The sequence below is a fragment of the Macrobrachium rosenbergii genome, chromosome 54, assembly GCF_040412425.1.
Source record: "Macrobrachium rosenbergii isolate ZJJX-2024 chromosome 54, ASM4041242v1, whole genome shotgun sequence".
Classification (NCBI taxonomy): domain Eukaryota; kingdom Metazoa; phylum Arthropoda; class Malacostraca; order Decapoda; family Palaemonidae; genus Macrobrachium; species Macrobrachium rosenbergii.
The window spans coordinates 39,533,198-39,552,762 of NC_089794.1; the positions used below are offsets into that span (position 1 = coordinate 39,533,198).

The 19,565-nt window shown below is 36.4% G+C and overlaps 1 protein-coding gene across 1 annotated transcript in view; it reads left to right on the forward strand.

The window, feature by feature from the left end:
- Positions 1-19,565, forward strand: part of LOC136835001 (solute carrier family 7 member 14-like) — a 686,661-nt gene that overhangs the window by 271,750 nt on the left and 395,346 nt on the right. The window contains exon 2 of the mRNA XM_067098012.1: positions 7,737-7,776. The gene's annotated coding sequence lies outside the window, so the exon portion shown is untranslated. The remainder of the gene's footprint in view (positions 1-7,736; positions 7,777-19,565) is intronic.

The window sequence follows — 19,565 nt, forward strand, 5'->3', positions numbered from 1 at the left end:
TTGGGTCCAGAACATCAACTGTAAACAAAATCTACCAGTCAAAGTGAGATTCAAACCCACGTGCGTTAGGTTTAATCTGTCAAGTTCAGATACATTTTGCTAGGCCTGTAATAGACCTACCCTTACCTTAGCAATATAAAATTCTGGTATTTATCGCTTTGTAAGCTGGAACAAATATAGATATACATATATAATGGAATCTACTACTTATTTTTACCATTACAAAGTTATATATATTATATATATATATATATATATATATATATATATATATATATATATATATATATATATATATATATATATATATATATATATATATATATATATATATATATATATATATATATATATATATATATAATACATATATAAATATATATATATATATATATATATATATATATATATATATATATATATATATATATATATATATACAGTATATACATCAACGAAAGGAACTAGGTGTAATATCACCAACCACTCAAGAAGTTTAAAAATTACAACAGTACAGAAAATAAGAAATAGCATTAGAAGCCGGGAGCTGAAATTTAAAACTCTATTCAACCTTTGCTTTGCCAAACCAAAATATGAATTAGGGCGAAGCAAAAGCAGAAAACAAAAAAGAAGAGAAAAAATGGCTAATTAAACAAGCCTTATCTCCGGGCAGAAATGTCTTCATTAGTTATGACTGGGAGGCTGGTCTGGGGTATTGAGGGGTAGGGGGAAACGGGGCATGGGAGGGGAGGTAGAGCAAAGATCTTCAGTAGGGTTGGGTGGAGGGTGGCGGAGGGGGTTCCTGAATTTACTAGCCCGCGGATGAGATATGTGTTTCATACACTTTTAGTGATGCGCTAAGTGAAAGCATATTAAATATTTCTGCAAGCATTTATGTTGTTTGGACGTACCTTATGAGAGGCTTCTTTAAAGGAAGTAAATGTTTATTCTCTCATATATATATATATACACACACACACAAATACATATATATATATATATATATATATATATATATATATATATATATATATATTATATAAATATATATATATATATATATATATATATATATATATATATATATATATATATATATATATATATATATATATATAAATATCAATACACAATTACAACACAATTATGTGAAACAGAAATAAATTTCTGACTCACCTGATGTGCGTCAGAAACTTATTTCTGTTCCACACGCAATTGTGTGTTGATATTTCTATCATATTCACTCAGAAAGATTAATTCGAATGAAATGCTGTCAATTGGGTCACTGCCGAGTCGGGAAATTGGGGGAAAACACGCTGGTATGCAAGCAGTTAGCCTGGCCAGGTAATTCCTTGGGTACAGTTGTACTCAGGTTCCAACTTCTTTTATGACTTGTGTGGCCTGGTTGGCAGCGCTCTGGTTTTTCATTTGAAAGACCTGGGTTCGATCCTGATGTGAGTCAGAAATTTTATATAATATATATATATATATATATATATATATATATATATATATATATATATATATATATGAAATTTTTATATATTTTATACAATCATGAAGCTACAAATGTCAATACCACGCTACATATCAATGGTTTACGTCAACTGGAGTAGCTGAATAGGCTTTCGTCGCGGGTTCGTGTCCCCACATTCCACATTTATCACATCATATATATATATATATATATATATATATATATATATATATATATATATATATATATATATATATATATATATATAACTCACACATAAAAACATCCATGCATACATACAATCACAGACATATACATACATACATACATACATACATATATATATATATATATATATATATATATATATATATATATATATATATATATATATATATATATATATATATACATACTAGCTGGCAAACCCAGCGCTGCCCTGGAAAACTCTGAAGGACTCTGGAAAATTTTTCTGCACTTCCTTGTACTAACTGTCCCTTTTATCCATATACTATTGTCCTGATTGTCCCATTTATCCAGTGATTTCTGTGTGACTGTCCATTTTATCCAAATGTTACTGTGGTGACTGTCCCTTTCACTCAGATATTATTGTGCTGTCTGTCCCTTTAATCCAAGGGTTACTGTGTTGCCTGTCCCTTTTATCCAGGTATTAATGTGGTAACTGTCCATTTTATCCAGGTATTACTGTAGTGACTGTCCATTTTACCCAGGTATTACTGTAGTGACTGTCCATTTTATCCAGTTATTACTGTAGTGACTGTCCATTTTACCCAGGTATTACTGTAGTGACTGTCCATTTTATCCAGTTATTACTGTAGTGACTGTCCATTTTACCCAGGTATTGCTGTGGTGACTATTTAAAACCTTGATATAGAATTATTAATCACGGGAAAGAAAAGCATTTCCAATAATATATATCTATTCTATGGTATCGAGTACATGAAATGAGATACGATAAACCCGTAGAGTTTATTTACAAATGAAGTAAGGTATGATAACCACTTAAAGTTTATTATGATAAACCCATAGAGATTATTTACCACATAAGTTACAAAGGGAAGGGGATGGGGAAGGGGAAGGGGGTGGGGGTACAGTTTTGAAACCTACCCTTTTATCTAAGCTGGGTCAAATGATGGCCTCATGCCAAATTTTGTCTAGATCGGTCAAGCGTTTCCGATTTCTAATGCGCACAAACATACAAACATTCACTTTTATATATAAGAAAGATATATATATATATATATATATATATATATATATATATATATATATATATATATATATATATATATATATATATATATATAATATATATATATATGCATTGTGAGAAAGTGACAGATTACATTTCTTTTCTCCCGCAATTAAAAACTCTTCCATTTTTATAGTCGGATCATAATTATGATGCAGCACCGCCAGTCCAAGACCTCTCTCAACTTGTGGCAATCCATTTGGCACCATGCCCCAAAAACTGAGGCATGTGGCCCTCAATGGGGACGGCAGGAAGCATCTTCTCCGAGACTCATTACAAAGCCATGATTGTCTGGACCCATTAGATTTTCATGACCCGCTGCCCAAGAGTCTCTAGAGACAGAGAGACGTCGTTGATATCGTCTCTCCGCTTTCCATCTCTCTCTCTCTCTCTCTCTCTCTCTCTCTCTCTCTCTCTCTCTCTCTGCTTCTGTCACGTTTTGAAGAGTGGCACCGTTTCTATCTTTGGTTTCCTGGCCTCGTAAGAAGAAAGGGTCTAAATGTCACAGTCGTTTTATTTCGCCGCTGAATATCAAGGCAACGTGAGTTTTCATTTTCTTTTTTCTTAGGGCTTAAGATTTGATATCGTGCCTAGTTTAATTATGAATCATGAAGCTACGTAAGAGAGGAGTGTATTGGGCGTTCACAGAATATCTTATTTCATAATTCGTGATTTTTTTTCTGTAACTCCCTTGCAACCTCACTCTTTTTAATGCCTTTCGTTTCTGAGAAATTTTCCTTATTCCTGTTTTCTTTCCAGATTCTCTTGTATATCTTTATTTTCTTATGATTCTAATATTTTCTTTTCTCATTCATAATTTCTATTCAGCTTTCCTCCTTGTTCATTATAACATTTTAGTCCTTCTTGGGTTATTGGTTTATATTATCTACGATTTCCTTGTACTCTTTTTCACTCTTTTATTTATGTAACACATATATTCTCTCCTGTTTTATTTATCATTCATCCTTGTTTATTTTCTAATAATTATATTCTTTTTCTCTTCAATATTTCCCATTTTCCTTTATATATTGCACTAGCTTCTACGCTACGCCTTTTAACATCCCTTCCACGCATCTTTCTTTCACTGTTCCCCCACTTGCTTCTCCTTCCCCTTCCTCCCAAAATCCTCTCTCTCCCTTCTCACCGACATTCTTCGGCTGTTTACTCTTTCCTCCCTTCTAAAGAGCTTTCATCAAGAGGAGCGAAACATATCAAAGGTAAATATTGTTAGGATTCCCAGAGGTGGGGCGATTTCGTTGCATTTCTTTGCCTACAAACAGGGGCGACTATTTAAGGGTGTAATGTGGCTACGGCTTTAGTACACAAAGTGGAGCGACTTTCATAACGAAGAGGGACGACTTTGGTACTAGGAGTCCGAGGACATTGTAGTTGTTGTCATATTAATTAAGTTAAGTCAGCCACGAGCTGTCAAGAGCTTTTACTCCTTCAGCAGATCGTAAATGAGACTTTGTAACAGTGGGAAAACTTAAGTATGACGGATGGGACGACTTTGCACTCATGAATATGACTTGTGGAGCAAAGCGGACCCAATTTAGTATGATGAGTGATGGAACTTCTCGGCAAAATTCGGACGACTTAGTATGCATATTCTAGCTTGCAAAATGAGACGATATAATTCACGGAGTCGCCTTTCGTTGGAGGAATGGTCTGACACGTGGAGTAGACCGACTGAACGACTTAGGACACAAACCGAAACATCTCAAGACCTCATCTGGAGAAAGAGAAAGCAGACAGAGGACGACTTATTCCACAGATATGGACAACTCTCAGTCCTCAGAAGGACAGACAACGAACACGAAGACAGACTCCTCAGAGTCTAACCTGACCGACTTTAAGGTGAAGTGTGGCAAGAACTGCTTCATCTCTTCATGTTCTTGAATAGAACGCTGTGGGTCTCTTCCAAAGGACCTGCTTTCATGAGCGCGAGCAAACATGCTCTGCTGGCTGGCAAGAGAAGAGGAAAGACCCGTATCAAAAAGCGGGGGCAAAGACCACTTTTTAAGAGAGCAAACAAGGCGCATGGTTCTCTTCAGACAAGAAAATGTATCACCATGAGAAAACGGAGCATTTGAGCCTCACGTCAGGACATTTTTATCGTTTACTGATTCAGCTGAAAATCACCATATGTAAGATTTAATGGGCATGACCTGTTAGAGGTCACATTATGACACAGATACTAAATAAATAAACAAATACATAGATAAAATTAATACACACGCATGCTTTATACATACTATATATATATATATATATATATATATATATATATATATATATATATATATATATATATATATATATATATATATATATATACTGTCTATCTATTTATATTTAAACACTTCTTCAAAGTCCTGGTTTCCAATCACCTTCTTACGTGAATTTTGTGATATATAATATGTATATGTATATATATATATATATATATATATATATGTATATATATATATATATATATATATATATATATATATATATATATATAAAGCATGTATGTGTATTAATTTTGTATTTCCCCAGTGACAAGGACCCTCCCACGAAAGTTGAAATCCAAGCAACTACAAGAAATGAAATCAACACTCACCAGACATCTACGGGAGTTAAGCAGAGAGGTCCTTTTTACTTGAACTTACCTGTAAGAGAAATAGCCTTTATATAAAGCTACATAAAAAAGATTAAACTAAAATATTTGATTAACAAAATTAAAATAGGAAACGGTTAAAAGCTGAACGTACAAAATGTAATGAATAATTTTTATACGCCATGGTGAGCTTATTATTTACTCGTCAAGCAACAATATTAAAACCACATATCAAGAGAGAGAGAGAGAGAGAGAGAGAGAGAGAGAGAGAGAGAGAGAGAGTCGACATAATAAGACTAAATCCTGGTATAAGCTTGCAGCCTCGTAAAACCAATAAATCAAGGTTAATTGGAACTTGCAGCAAATATCACTAGTCAGTTGCAGGCAGCAATGGACCGTACTGAAGCCCAGAACTGTAATAAAAAGTAAAAGCAAGGCCAGACAAAACATGTGTGTCAGGTAAAGCGTGAAATAAGATTACTTCATTTACTTATTAACAAGTCAGACTCGTGGGAACGCTAGCCCCGTAATAACAAGTTCATTTGAAGCCGCTCTGACGCTAAGCATCATGCGGACGGGAAAAATTTTCTTTGATGTGTATGTATATATGTATATATACAACATACATACATATATATATATATATATATATATATATATATGTGTATATATATATATATATTATAATATATATATATATATATATATATATATATATATATATATATATATATATATATATATATATATATATATATATATATATATATATATATATATATATATATATATATATATATATATACACACACACACACATCAACAAATATGTTTGGGAACTTTTCCCTTCGCTTCACATAGCTACTGTTAAAGTCAAAAGGTAAATTCTTTTACTTAATTAGAATAAGCACACAATGTTTCCTAATTATCAAATTCCACACGTCACGTCATAAGTCTGTCACGTAATTCACGCTATAATACTATTTTAAAACGCCATGAGCCACTGCCTCAGTTTTACTGACCCATATTGTTGTTACTGCAATGTTGTTCATCTAAACATATATTTATCTGTCAAATGATTTGTCGATACCTATGTTATTATCCCACTTTAATGTCTCACGGTATTCTATATTTCGAGGCTTTTTTGTAAGTTTATGAACTCTTACGTTTGATTCACTTTAAAACAGGCACAATTTTATTAAAATAATGATGATTATGATGATGATGATAATATGTTATATTTTTCCTTTTGACACAGATGCGTTTTCTATTATGTAAAAGCAAACTGATGAAATATGAATGACTTCATAATAATAATAATAATAATAATAATAATAATAATAATAATAATAATAATAATAATAATAATAATAATAATAATCTTCATATAATTTTCCCCTTGTAAAAACGAATAGTCTACAGGTAATATACTGAAAGTTTACAATTACTTCCATCTAGTGATACTAGTACGAGGGAAGCCAATCTCTCCATTGGCCATACCATAATTATTCAGAATGAAGGTGCCTTGGCCCCAGCTTCGGAATGGTACGCAATGTACCCTAGCTGGGGCAGGTCTTACAGTCCCAACCTTCTCTAATATTGTTACTGATGACGACAAGTATCGATATCAATGCATGCAGGAGTTCAAACACTCATCTGCGGAATTACTGGATATTACCAGTTATGGTAGTTGTGGTACTTATTCGATGTATTCCAGCCATTAACACACGACGTGTTCTAGTTTCATACTACGTGGAAACGAGCTTTTAAGATGAAGGCGTGAGAGGCTTTGGAACGAACGTAATTCCTCTTTGATGACACTAAGCGACACACTGTGGTCTCATCTACGATCGAATTATTGATAGAACAGCTAATAACGACGGCGTTGGGTTTCTAAATTAATAATGACAATGGCAATAAGGTTTATTAATGCATATCAACCTGAAAGAGACCACTGTGTCACGTTTCTAGACTCTCATTCGGATTGTCTTAAATGAGAGGTGAAAACTGAGACAAGGTAGAGTTGGAGAAGTTGGACAGCCAGGCCTAAAAATCAGAAGCAACAAATTAGAAATAAAAGACAGAAAGCAAATGAGGCTGCAAAGAAGCTTCAGTACTGTTTACAATGTGCCACGCAAGGCTGGCTATAACAGGGGAACCCACCATAGACCCTCCAGTTGCGGAAAAAATGCATGTAATAAAATACCGAATCTTTATTACCTACAGTGACGTAAAATATAAGAGCGGACAATCATTCCATCCTTGACCCCAACATCGCCCATATCCTTATCTTTCTGTTGAATAAGGTCAAGGTCACAGTCCACATTTTAAAGAGCAAACTCCAGTGTTAACAGTGACTCACGTAACCAATTTTCTCGTTTCAGGTCGAACCCGCGACGGTGTCTTGATCAGCATCAACTGAAGGCAAGTTATTTCATTGAGTTTCGTTCAGATAACATTTGCTTCAGAGGAACAACGCTCTTTTCTTCTTCCTCTCTCTTTTTCTTTTGAGCAATCAGAACCGAAAGTCGAAAATGTTTCTACTTAAATTTCAAAAGAGGACGAGATCTCTATTTTCAGGAAATAACTAAAGAAGAAACAATAAAAATCACGAAGGTTATAAGAGACAAACGACAAGAATTGCGATACAAAACTATCCTGAGCACTGACGCGGTAGACGAAACATTAAATGAAACATGTACAGTAGAACTAAAACTTGATAAATAAATAAGGGACGCGCATAATACCTGCAGGATTCAAAATTGCAAGTATAAAACTGGAAACATTTCACATTAGGCTTGTATGACCGAGACTTAAGATGTGAATGAATGAAAAAACTCTTGGGTAAGAATCTCAGGACTCAGAATTGATAACTTAAAAATGAGACAAAATTTTGATAGACTTCCATTTGGAAAACGGGTACAAAAGCCACTCCTATCTGTTAGCTTCATATATCTTTCTTCATTGTATTTGACATAGAAATTTCATTGCAAAAACAGGGAAAGACTGAATGTATTCAATAGGGAAATTATGAGGATAAAACAGGAGAGATTCGTGTTTTTAGTAATGCCTTAACCTAGAATTAAAAATTGTACCCAATACGGCAACAGGAAAAGGGAGATATTTGATCTAATTGAGGTAAAGGTGAAGACTTCTAACCTGCTATTCAGTCACTTCTGCACATCAAATTGGGAGCCTGCTGCGAGTAGCAGTGGGTCACAACGAGGCAACCTAAGCAAGCAGCAACAGTGAGGAAATAAAGAACATATCAATAATAACTTTACCCCTGATTAAGATAAGGAGCTGATCACCCGTAGAACTTCGTATCTGCTCTTCAGTTAGCCTGTTAACATAAAATCACTACGGTATTTCCACATGCAACTATATTTCCCATTACTGAAAAAAATAGCCGAATACCTGTGCAATCTACCACATGCAGGAAGCGCTGTCAAAGGTCAAAGAATTACCTGTGAAATAATTTCTAAGCGGATTCAACAGCGTGTCAAAATATAGCAGAATTTAATGGAGAACTGACCTGCCTCAATCATTTTGCGGGTGAACGATTTACAACAAAATTTGTGTTCCTGTTCCTTTAGTGAAGAGTCGAAGGGAATTATTGTGATACTTGCCCACATCGTGCTCGATCGGTGACAAAAACTTGGCAGGTACTTTTACCAATGCTCATATTCAATCTGTGAAGTTACTACATTTAACATATTTTCACCAACGCTTTTATTCAGTATAAAGTCAATTGATATTTTCACCAAGAATCGTCACCTACGCTTACATTGTCCAACTATTAAAAATGAACATATTCATGTAAAGGCAAGGCAACTGAAATTCTCACAATAGTAAAAATTTGACGAAAATTGATGAAATTATACGAAGTCTACAAAAATTGAACCCACTGCTGATATTCTTTACATGTGAAGGGGAAACACATTACCCACAATGCACAATTTTCTTCAAGAGTCATTTTGAGGGAAGCTGTCAACATTATTCATATTCTTCCACTTTAATCACTGACACTCATTTTCACATATTTTACCCTCGGAAGATTTTGTCACTAACGTTTATTTGCAAATAAAGGGAAGAGTGTTTCCCTTGAAATATAAACGACCAATACTTACAATGTAAGGTAATTACACTATTAACCATTTTCATAGAATTGCAATGCTTTTCAATCAAAGGAATTTACCAATCAAACATGAAAGCCATCGAGACAAAATATTCTTACCAGCGTCAATAAAATTAATCAACCTATAAACCAGTCAAATATGTATACTTTGTAGCTAACTAACAAACATTCTAATGGCCCCTCCACTTGAAAACCTAAAGAGAGAGAGAGAGAGAGAGAGAGAGAGAGAGAGAGAGAGAGAGAGAGAGAGAGAGAGAGAGGTCATGCTAAAGGTCTGTGAAGCTCGGAAGTGCTACAAATGCTTTTATTTTTTATTTGTCTAAAAGTCTACATTCAACCAATGGCTGCAGGGTTATAAGAGTCTGTTATTCTGCATTCTATATTCGCTTGAACTAATAAAAGATAAAAAAATATCTACATATGGATATCTAGGATTGCCAAGTTGAGGTCCTCACTTTTCTTTTTCATATAATTCCTAGAATTGCCTAGTCAGTTCCTCACTTTTCTTTTCTATATAATTCCTAGGACTGCCACGTCAAGGTCCTCACTTTACTTTTTTTTTTATATAATTCCTAGGATTGCCTCGTCGAGGTCCTCACTTCTATATTCTATATAATTCCTAGGACTGCCTCGTCGAGGTCCTCACTTTTATTTTTTATATAACGCCTAGGATTGTCTAATCGAGGTCCTTACTTTTCTTTTTTATAGAACTCCTAGGATTGTCTAATCGAGGTCCTCACTTTTCTTATTTACATAATTCCTAGGACTGCCTAGTCGAGGTCCTCACTTTTCGTTTTTATAATTCGTAGCACTGCCTAGTCGAGTTCCTCACTTTTCTTTTCCACATAATTCCTTGGATTGCCTCGTCGAGGTCCTCACTTTTCTTTTTTACATAATTACTAGGATTGCCTCGTCGAGGTCCTCACTTTCCTTTTTTACATAATTACTAGGATCGTCAAGTTGAGGTCCTCACTTTTTTTTTATTTGTATATGATAAAATGAAATGAAGACATAAACTACTTAGTACTGATCGCTCACAACTCTATTTTTTCTCCCTCTGCAACCACAAGAGAACACCATAAAATGACTAGCCAATAATGTAATGCCTCGCTCCCCATTCCAAATCCGCCAGCCAACACCAGGAAACCAGCATGAGCAGTCATTTGCATTGGAATTCCGGCCAGAGTCGGCATCTCGTTCATGATGCGTTGTAATGAAACCCAAAGACAGTACCCATTGCGGAACGAGCCAAGCTTTCGCGGGCCATTGGCGACGGCTGGTATGTTGCTTCGCTTGTTTGGCCTTTCTCCTCTCTTAGTTATAGTTTGCTTTTCGTTCATAATAATATTTAATTACTTCCAGTTATAAAGTGAAAGATAATAAAGTCTCTAAAAAAAGCAAGAGACGGCCCAGAAACAAAAAGGTGCCACAAATGACCTCAAAACTAAAGGTGTCAGAAATTACCTCTCATAATCAATGACGCCAGAAATTAACCTTATAAATAAACAAGTAAAAAATGCGCCGAAGTTTCTTCGGCTCATTAAAGTTTTCTGTACAGCCGCTACAGCGTATAATCAAGGCCACCGAAAATAGATCTATCTTTCGGTGATCTCGGTATAATGCTGTATGAGCCGCGACTCATGAAACTTTAACTACGGTTCGGTGGTGGCCTATCCTATATCGGTGCCAGAAGCATGATTATGGCTAACTTTAACCTTAAATAAAATAAAAACTACTGAGGCAAGAGGGCTGCAATTTGGTGTGTCTGATGATTGGAGGGTGGATGATCAACATACCAGTTTGCAGCCCTCTAGCCTCAGCAGTTTTTAAGATCTGAGGGCGGATATAAAGAGTGCGGACAGAAAAAGTGCGGACAGAATAAAATTCGGAAAGAAAAAACTGCGGACGGACAGACAAAGCAGGCACAATAGTTTTCTTTTACAGAAAACTAAAAATATGAAAATGTTTAAAATACCAGAAACTACCCTAATATATAAATGAAGTAAGAAATTATCCCCTGAAAATTAAGGATGTCAAAATTCATCCAATTACAAGATACCAGAAATTACTCTTAAAGTGATGAGAAATTGCCCTTAAAAATTATAAACAAAAAGCTATGCCAAAAATAATGATGCCCGCAATAAATGTTCCAGAAAAAAATACGAGAAATTACAATCAAAAAGTACAAATTCCAGAAACTAAAATCGAAATTTAAAGCTGCTAGAAGTTGCCATTACAAATTAAAGATGCCAGAAATTACTCCTACAAATGACAGACAGCCAGAAATTATGCTCACAAACAAATGGTGCTAAAAATTAAAAGTGGAAATTAAAGACTTCTGAAATTACCTCCAAAAATTAAAGATACAAAAAATTACACCTAAAACTAGGGACCAAAAATTACCCATACAAACAGATGCCAGAAATTGCCTTTACAAATGAAAATGTCAGAAATTACCCTTGTAAATGAAAGATGTCAGAAATTGCAAGGGAAGATTAATATGCCAGAAACTTCTTGTACAAATTAAAATCTAGAAATTATCCCTAAAAGTGAAAATTCCAGAAACGACCTTTAGATATCACAGATTATAGAAATTACAATTGCAAAAAGAAAAGCCAGAAAGTACAGCTGAAAATCAATTATGCAGGAAATTACCTCAAAAATCAGTTATGCCTGAAATTACCCAGCAAATTTAAAGATAAAAAAAAATACCCTTCAAAATAAAATACACCAGAAAACACCCAAGAAAATGAAAGAAGCAGAGGTTTCCTAACAAATAAGAAATGACTTAACCAAAATCGTAAAAATCACCTCAGCATCTTCCAATGAAGCCATACACAAAAGGGCAGGAAATTACTTATAAAAGTCTAAAAGAAATACGCTTACCCATACATTAATAATGCCAGACATTTCCCTGACAAGGTAAAAATACTACTTACAAAAATGCCAGATAGTACTTACATACATAAAAGATGACAAATACTAAAAATGCCGGACGTTACTCTTTCATATTAAAAATGCCGTCTACAAACACGACAGATATTACCTTCTTAAATTAATAATACCTCGAATTACCCTTATACATTACATTAGTAATTATAGAAAAATGCTCTTACAAATGGAAAATGTTACACACTATTAAGTTCCTCATTGGACGGGTGGGTACCGTTCTCAGCTAGCACTCTGCTGGCCCCGCGCTCGATTCTTCAACCGGCCAATGAACAACTAGAGGAATTTATTTCCGGTGATAGAAATTCACTTCTCGCTATAATGTGGTTCGGATCCCACAATAAACTGTAGGTCCCGTTGCTAGGTAACCAATTGGTTCTTAGCCACGTAAAATAAATCTGATCCTTCGGGCCAGCCCTAGGAGAGCTGTTGATCAGCTCAGTGGTCTGGTTAAACTAAGGTATACTTAACTTATTTAACAAAGAAACCAGAATTGCCTCTGCAAATTAATATACCATCACTGTCCAACAGGCACTTGGAGAGATGCCATAAAACTTACCTATATCTAAATTTTAAATCATCATATTGGATATATTTGTCCATGTTTGTAATGCTACTCTTATATTTGGGGCTTTTCTTTAAATCTTCATATTGGACATATTTGTTCCTGTTTTTTAATATCGCCCTTATATTCGAGGCGTTTCTTCTGTCGTCTCATTCCTCAAAAGATTCAGTCTAAGGCCATGTCTGAACAATGATCCCACTCTCACTTCATCTCCTCAACCCCTTTCTCTCTCTCTCTCTCTCTCTCTCTCTCTCTCTCTCCTTCTTCTGTCGTCTCACTCCTCAAAAGGATTCAGTCTAAGGCCATGTCTGAACAATGATCTCACTCTCATTTCATCTCCTCAAACTCTTCCTCTTTGTCGTAGGTGATGCTCTCTCTCTCTCTCTCTCTCTCTCTCTCTCTCTCTCTCTCTCTCTCTCTCTCTCTCTCTCCTCCATAGGCATTGTTTGGGTCACTTTTCTATAGTGCTCATGGGGAAGATTCCTCCTCTTCTTAGGAGGTCCGTAATAGCTGTCAGGCCACCTTTCCATTTACTCTTGGGATGTCATCAAGCCTTTGATTACGCAGTTCAAAGATTTTCTTCTTCTCCTTCTTCTATTTAGGAATTAGGTTTCCGTTCTCTTTGTTATTTTAACCTTTCTTCCTTCTATCGCTTCCTTCGTTGTTAACCCCCCCACCCTTCTCTCCTCCTTTTCCTTTCTCTCGTTTTCTCCTGGTATAAGTTTCCCACCTAACTGAAATTTTCACTTGAAAAATAAAATTTCTAAATGGAGCGTCATGATCATTTGCCACACGCACATAACAATGACCGAACAGGGCGTGCTTGTCCCTCATCTAGCGACAATGCCACTCAAATCACGACAATGTCTATCGCTGCCCGTCGATGTCTAGTGGACACTTTGAGGGCATATCACTGGACTGGTATCCCGTCGGAGCCATTAATGACTCAGATGCGCGCCATTGATGCAATTGCAATCTTCTTTCAACGATAACTGATTGCTTGATTGATATGTTCATACAATCCGGCGACATAACGACTATGGTTATCGGCGAGGGGAATCATGATTTTTTTCTCGTGTGTTCCTGTGCATATGTTGCAAGTTATCACAGGACAGTAATAATTGATTTCGTTATGTGGGTAAAAGATTAAACCAGAAATGGTATGACGAAATCAAAGCGAAATGACTTGCATATCTCTTACCAATTACAGCCCATGAAAGAATTCAGAGGTCCGCTGCAACACTCTGAGCATGGATTTTTGGGATGTGTGTAATTGAAGCCAGCTACAAGTCCCTTGAGCCAAAGAGATCCAAAATGGTCACAGGATGGCTCGTTTCATCGATTCTTTAAGGAAATATAGAAAATAGGAGCGGGGTCGTATATCTATTTCCGCTATCAGACTAAACCAAACTGATTAACAGGTCCTCTCTACAGAAGCAATGAGAAGTCCAGGTGGCCCCCGTCAGCCAATGACCCCTCCACCTGGGCTTGTCATTGCGTACTTGATATTAAAGGGTCCTCTGTCCTACTTCCTTATGCATTACTTTTGGTATTATAATGAATCTTTCAATTACATGTGCATCTTGATATGAGTTAGTATATTTGTTACTGATGCAAATGTCTTTTGTTATGAATCTCTCTCTCTCTCTCTCTCTCTCTCTCTCTCTCTCTCTCTCTTCCACAGGTACTGTTTTCTATAGTGCTCATGGGAGGATTCTTCTTCTTATAGTGCTGTCAGCCACCTCTTCCACTACTCTTGGGATGTCGTCAAGCCTTTGATTACGCAGTTCAAAGATTTTCTTCTTCTTCGTCTTCTTCTTCTTCTTCTTTTTAGATTCTCCTCTCTTAGGCTTCCTTCGTTCTTAAACCCGTCCTTTTTCCTTTCTCTCGTTCTTCTGGCATACTTTTCCCATCTAACAAATTTTCACTCCTAAAATTCTTAATGGAGGTCCATGATCATTTGCCACAGCTGCAATGACCGACCTCTTCCACTTTACTCTTGGGATGTCCATCAAGCCTTTGATTACGCAGTTCAAATCACTGATTAAACCAGAAATGGTATTGACGAAATCAAAGCGAAAACTGACTTGATTGATATCTCTTACCAATTACAGCCCAAGAAAGAATTCAGAGGTCTGCTGCCACATTCTGAGCATGGATTTTTGGGATGCGTGTAATTGGAGCCAGTTACAAGTCCCTTGAGCCAAAGAGATCCAAAATGGTCACAGGGTGGCTCGTTTCATCGATTCTTTAAGGAACTATAGAAAATAGGAGGAGGGTCGTATATCTATTTCCGTTATCAGACTAAACCAAACTGATCAACAGAGATAATGCTTCAGGGATTCCGGAAGGAGACTCAGGTTCTCGATTCAGCCTCAGGCGCCTCAGGTCCTTTCTACAGAAGCAATGAGAAGTCCAGGTGGCCCGTGTCAGCCAATGACCCCTCCACCTGGGCTTGTCATTGCGTACTTGATATTAAAGGGTCCTCTGTCCTACTTCTTATGGATTACTTTTGGTATTATAATGAATCTTTCTACTGCATGTGCATCTTGATATGAGTTAGTATATTTGTTACTGATGCAAAAGTCTTTTGTTATGAATCTTACGTACAGAGATCATATGGGGTACCTTTGACATCGGAAATCTTTTCTGGTTTTCTCTTGCACATGTCCTATTTGATTTTTGTCACTTTCATTAATAATAATAATAATAATAAAATAATAATAATAATAATAATAATAATAATAATAATAATAATAATAATAATAATAATAATAATAGTTGCAGCACCAATAACTATATTATTTTAGAATACAATAAATCATTAAGTTGAAATCTAGAGCAATCTACAGTTAAAGATGTTGGACAGCTAGGTGGGAAGATACCAAAAGGGAACAGATGGGAATTAAAACGAAGAAAACAACGCAGACATGGTTGAAAGGAAGCTGCAAAGCACCAGTGTGAAACGTACGGCGCACTGCAAGCGGTAATACTGCGGGACAATAAAAAAAAAGAGCAATTCCAATTTCCACAGGGCAACGATTCAGCAAATTAATTTCGAGCATCAAATGACAAAGGCAAATGAAAACTGAAATTCCCAATTCGACAACGGAAGAAAAAGAAATCTTAAAAATTAATTAAAACAAGAATGTTTATTCAGAAAACTAATTTCATGCTGTGAGAACAGGGCGGCTCTGTGAGTTACGCAGATATGAGAACAAAATTACTAACGTTGTAATTATTACCATTAGTCAGTTTAATAACATGCAATCAAGACGTTTTTCTTTCGGCCCTATACTTAACTCGCACTATTATTAAAGCACATATCTGCTGCATACGTGTGCGCGCGCATAAGTATGCATTCGCGCTCTTCACATCAATATTAGCTTTAGATATGCCCGCCCTCGTGAAAAAATGCACGGAGCTCGTGCGCCCGAGAGAAAGGAAGGAAAAGAAGGGCACCCAAAAAGGAGGATAAGAATCACCCCCCCCCTCGACAACTCCACCAACCAACCCCACAGCCCAATCCCCAAGACCCCCCACACAATCTGTCATCAACAGGAGTGTGGTTCAATGTCTGGCGGAGTGAGGAATCGACAAGGGGAAAAGGCAGTGACTTGCGTCTCTCAGTCATGAGGAAAGGGGGGAAGGGGTATGGCTGGGGAGTGCCTGTGGGGTGTAAGGGGGAGTGGGTTCCAGGCGACGAGAAACCAAGCAAACCAGAAAACCAAAAAAGGAAACTCCCCAGCCTGTCTCACTCTTTATTCACAAAGGTTGTCTATCGGTTTATCTACCTATCATCCAAACACTTCCGAGAAACGTGGCTCTCTCTCTCTCTCTCTCTCTTCTCTCTCTCTATATATATATATATATGTGTGTGTGTGTGTGTGTGTGTGTGTGTGTGTGTGTGTGTGTGTATGTTTCCCGGTAATCTATCTAAAATCCAAAGGCGCCTGGAAAAAAACATTTGTAAAAACCTTGCTGTCTATCTCCCGACTCTCTACAAAGGTTACCTGCCTACCTATCTATAAACCAAGCAGGGTGCCAGACAATCCCTCTTTCTCTCGCTTTACAAATGATGCCTATTCAGCTATAATTCTATACTTCTTACAACAGCGCCCCACAAAAAAAAAAATAGTCTCCACACATTCTCTTAGTAGTTTACTGAAGTATCTATGATCAAAGCACCCCAACAGGAAAAATTAAAAATACCCAGTATTTCTTTTTCTTTGTAGAAGCTCTCCTTCTATACATCTATCTGTAATCAAGCTTAAAACAAACAAGTATAAAAGGCGCCGAAGTTTCTTCGGCGCAATCGAGTTTTCTGTACAGCCGCTACAGCGTATAATCAAGGCCACCGAAAATAGATCTATCTTTCAGTGGTCTCAGTATAATGCTGTAAGGCCGCGACACATGAAACTTTAACCACGGCCCGGTGGTGGCCTAGCCTATATTGTTGTCATAACCACTATTATGGCAAACGTTTAACCTTAAATAAAATAAAAGCTAATGAGGCTAGAGGGCTGCAATTTGGTATGTTTGATGATTGGAGGGTGGATGATCAACATACCGATATGCAGCCCTCTAGCCTCAGCAGTGTTTAAGATCTGAGGGCGGACAGAAAAAGTGCGGACGGACAGACAAAGCCATCTCAATAGTTTTCTTTTACAGAAAACTGAAAATGATCAATCTCTATTTATTCACCTCAAAATTCGTCTCTTACTGTGAAGGTTTCTAACTTTTTCATATGGTCTTGCGATGCCTTCAGTGAATATCCGTGCAAGATTATAAGCAATAATATCTCTCTCTCTGTTTCTCTCTCTCTCAAACACACACACATACATACACACATACACACAAACAAGCACGCACAATTTATCTTTCAGCATAAAGCAATAAAATCCTTCCGTAATCAACCACGAAATCCCACAGACAGTAATTTCCCTTCCTCCCTCTCTCTTTCCTCCTCCCACACACACCCACCCTTAAACACATACCATTCTCCAAGCCCCCACCCACCCCACATTTCTTCCTCCTGGCCACCCAGTAAAGTTCCCTGGGCCATCTTACATTAAGGCATCTTTAAACAAGACTTTGCCATTGGGAGATGAGCGCTGATAAGACGACGGAGGAGAAAGAGAGAGGGAGAGAGAGAGAGAGAGAGAGAGAGAGAGAGACTATTACGAGAGAAACCTGGGTTTCCATGGTTATGACTCATCTATTTAAAGAGAGTGTGTGTGTATATATGTGTATATATATAATATATACAATATAAATATACATATATACACATCCATACACACATATATGTGTGTGTGTGTGTGCCTGAGAGAGAAATAGATCTTAGCGATTGTGACATCACTTTAGAAATTAGAGTGATCATTACAGAGAGAGAGAGAGAGAGAGAGAGAGAGAGAGAGAGAGAGAGAGAGAGAGAGAGAGAGAGAGAGAGATTATTACAAAAGGAGAGAGAGAGAGAGAGAGAGAGAGAGAGAGAGAGAGAGAGAGAGAGAGAGAGAGAGAGTGATCATTACAAAAAGGAGAGAGAGAGAGAGGAGAGAGAGAGAGAGAGAGAGAGAGAGAGAGAGAGAGAGAGAGAGAGAGAGAGAGAGAGAGATCATTACAAAAGAGGAGAGAGAGAGAGAGAGAGAGAGAGAGAGAGAGAGAGAGAAAGGGGGAGGGGGAAGAACGTATTACGTCTGGTTTTGAATGGTTATGGCTCATCTATTGAAAGATTAGAGCGATTATCTTCTCTCTCTCTCTCTCTCTCTCTCTCTCTCTCTCATTTTTTCCGGTAACAGAGATACCTCCACCAAAAAATACAAGAACCGACAATAAATTATTAATAGAAATAAACATTTTCTCAGCCTCTTATCTACAATAGTCCTTTCATTGGAATACTGAAAGCAGAAGAAAAATAACAGCAATCTTGAAATTATTTATGGATATTCGCAAGGAACCCTTAAATTAATTATTATTATTATTATTATTATTATTATTATTATTATTATTATTATTATTATTATTATTATATTATGCAGCTGAAACCTATTCATATGGAATAAGCCCACAGGGGCCACTGACTTGAAATTCAAGCTTCCAATGAATATGGTGTTCATTAGAAAGTAATTGAAGGTAATAGACAAATACTACTATATGAATAATAGATCACTGCTGTATATCAATAATAATAATAATAATAATAATAATAATAATAATAATAATAATAATAATAATAATAATAGGAACTTGCAGTCGTCTTGCCGGGATGCAAGTTCCTGAAATGTATGCTAGTATTGCACCAGCCCCGGTTTTTTTGCCATGACCCTTTAGGTTAGGTTAGGTTGGGTTGGGTCAGGTTAGACTGGTACTTCGACAATAATTTAGGTGCGGGAAACATAATGAGGTTATTTTCAAGAAAAATCTATGGTTAGTTTTAAATATATGGCGTCTCGCTTTTTTTAGGAAAAGGTCTCGGTACTCGATTACGTCTCTGGAATATGCTGCCGGGATCAGTCCCTCTCACTACTGACCCCTATGTAAATATCAGGAATGAAGGAG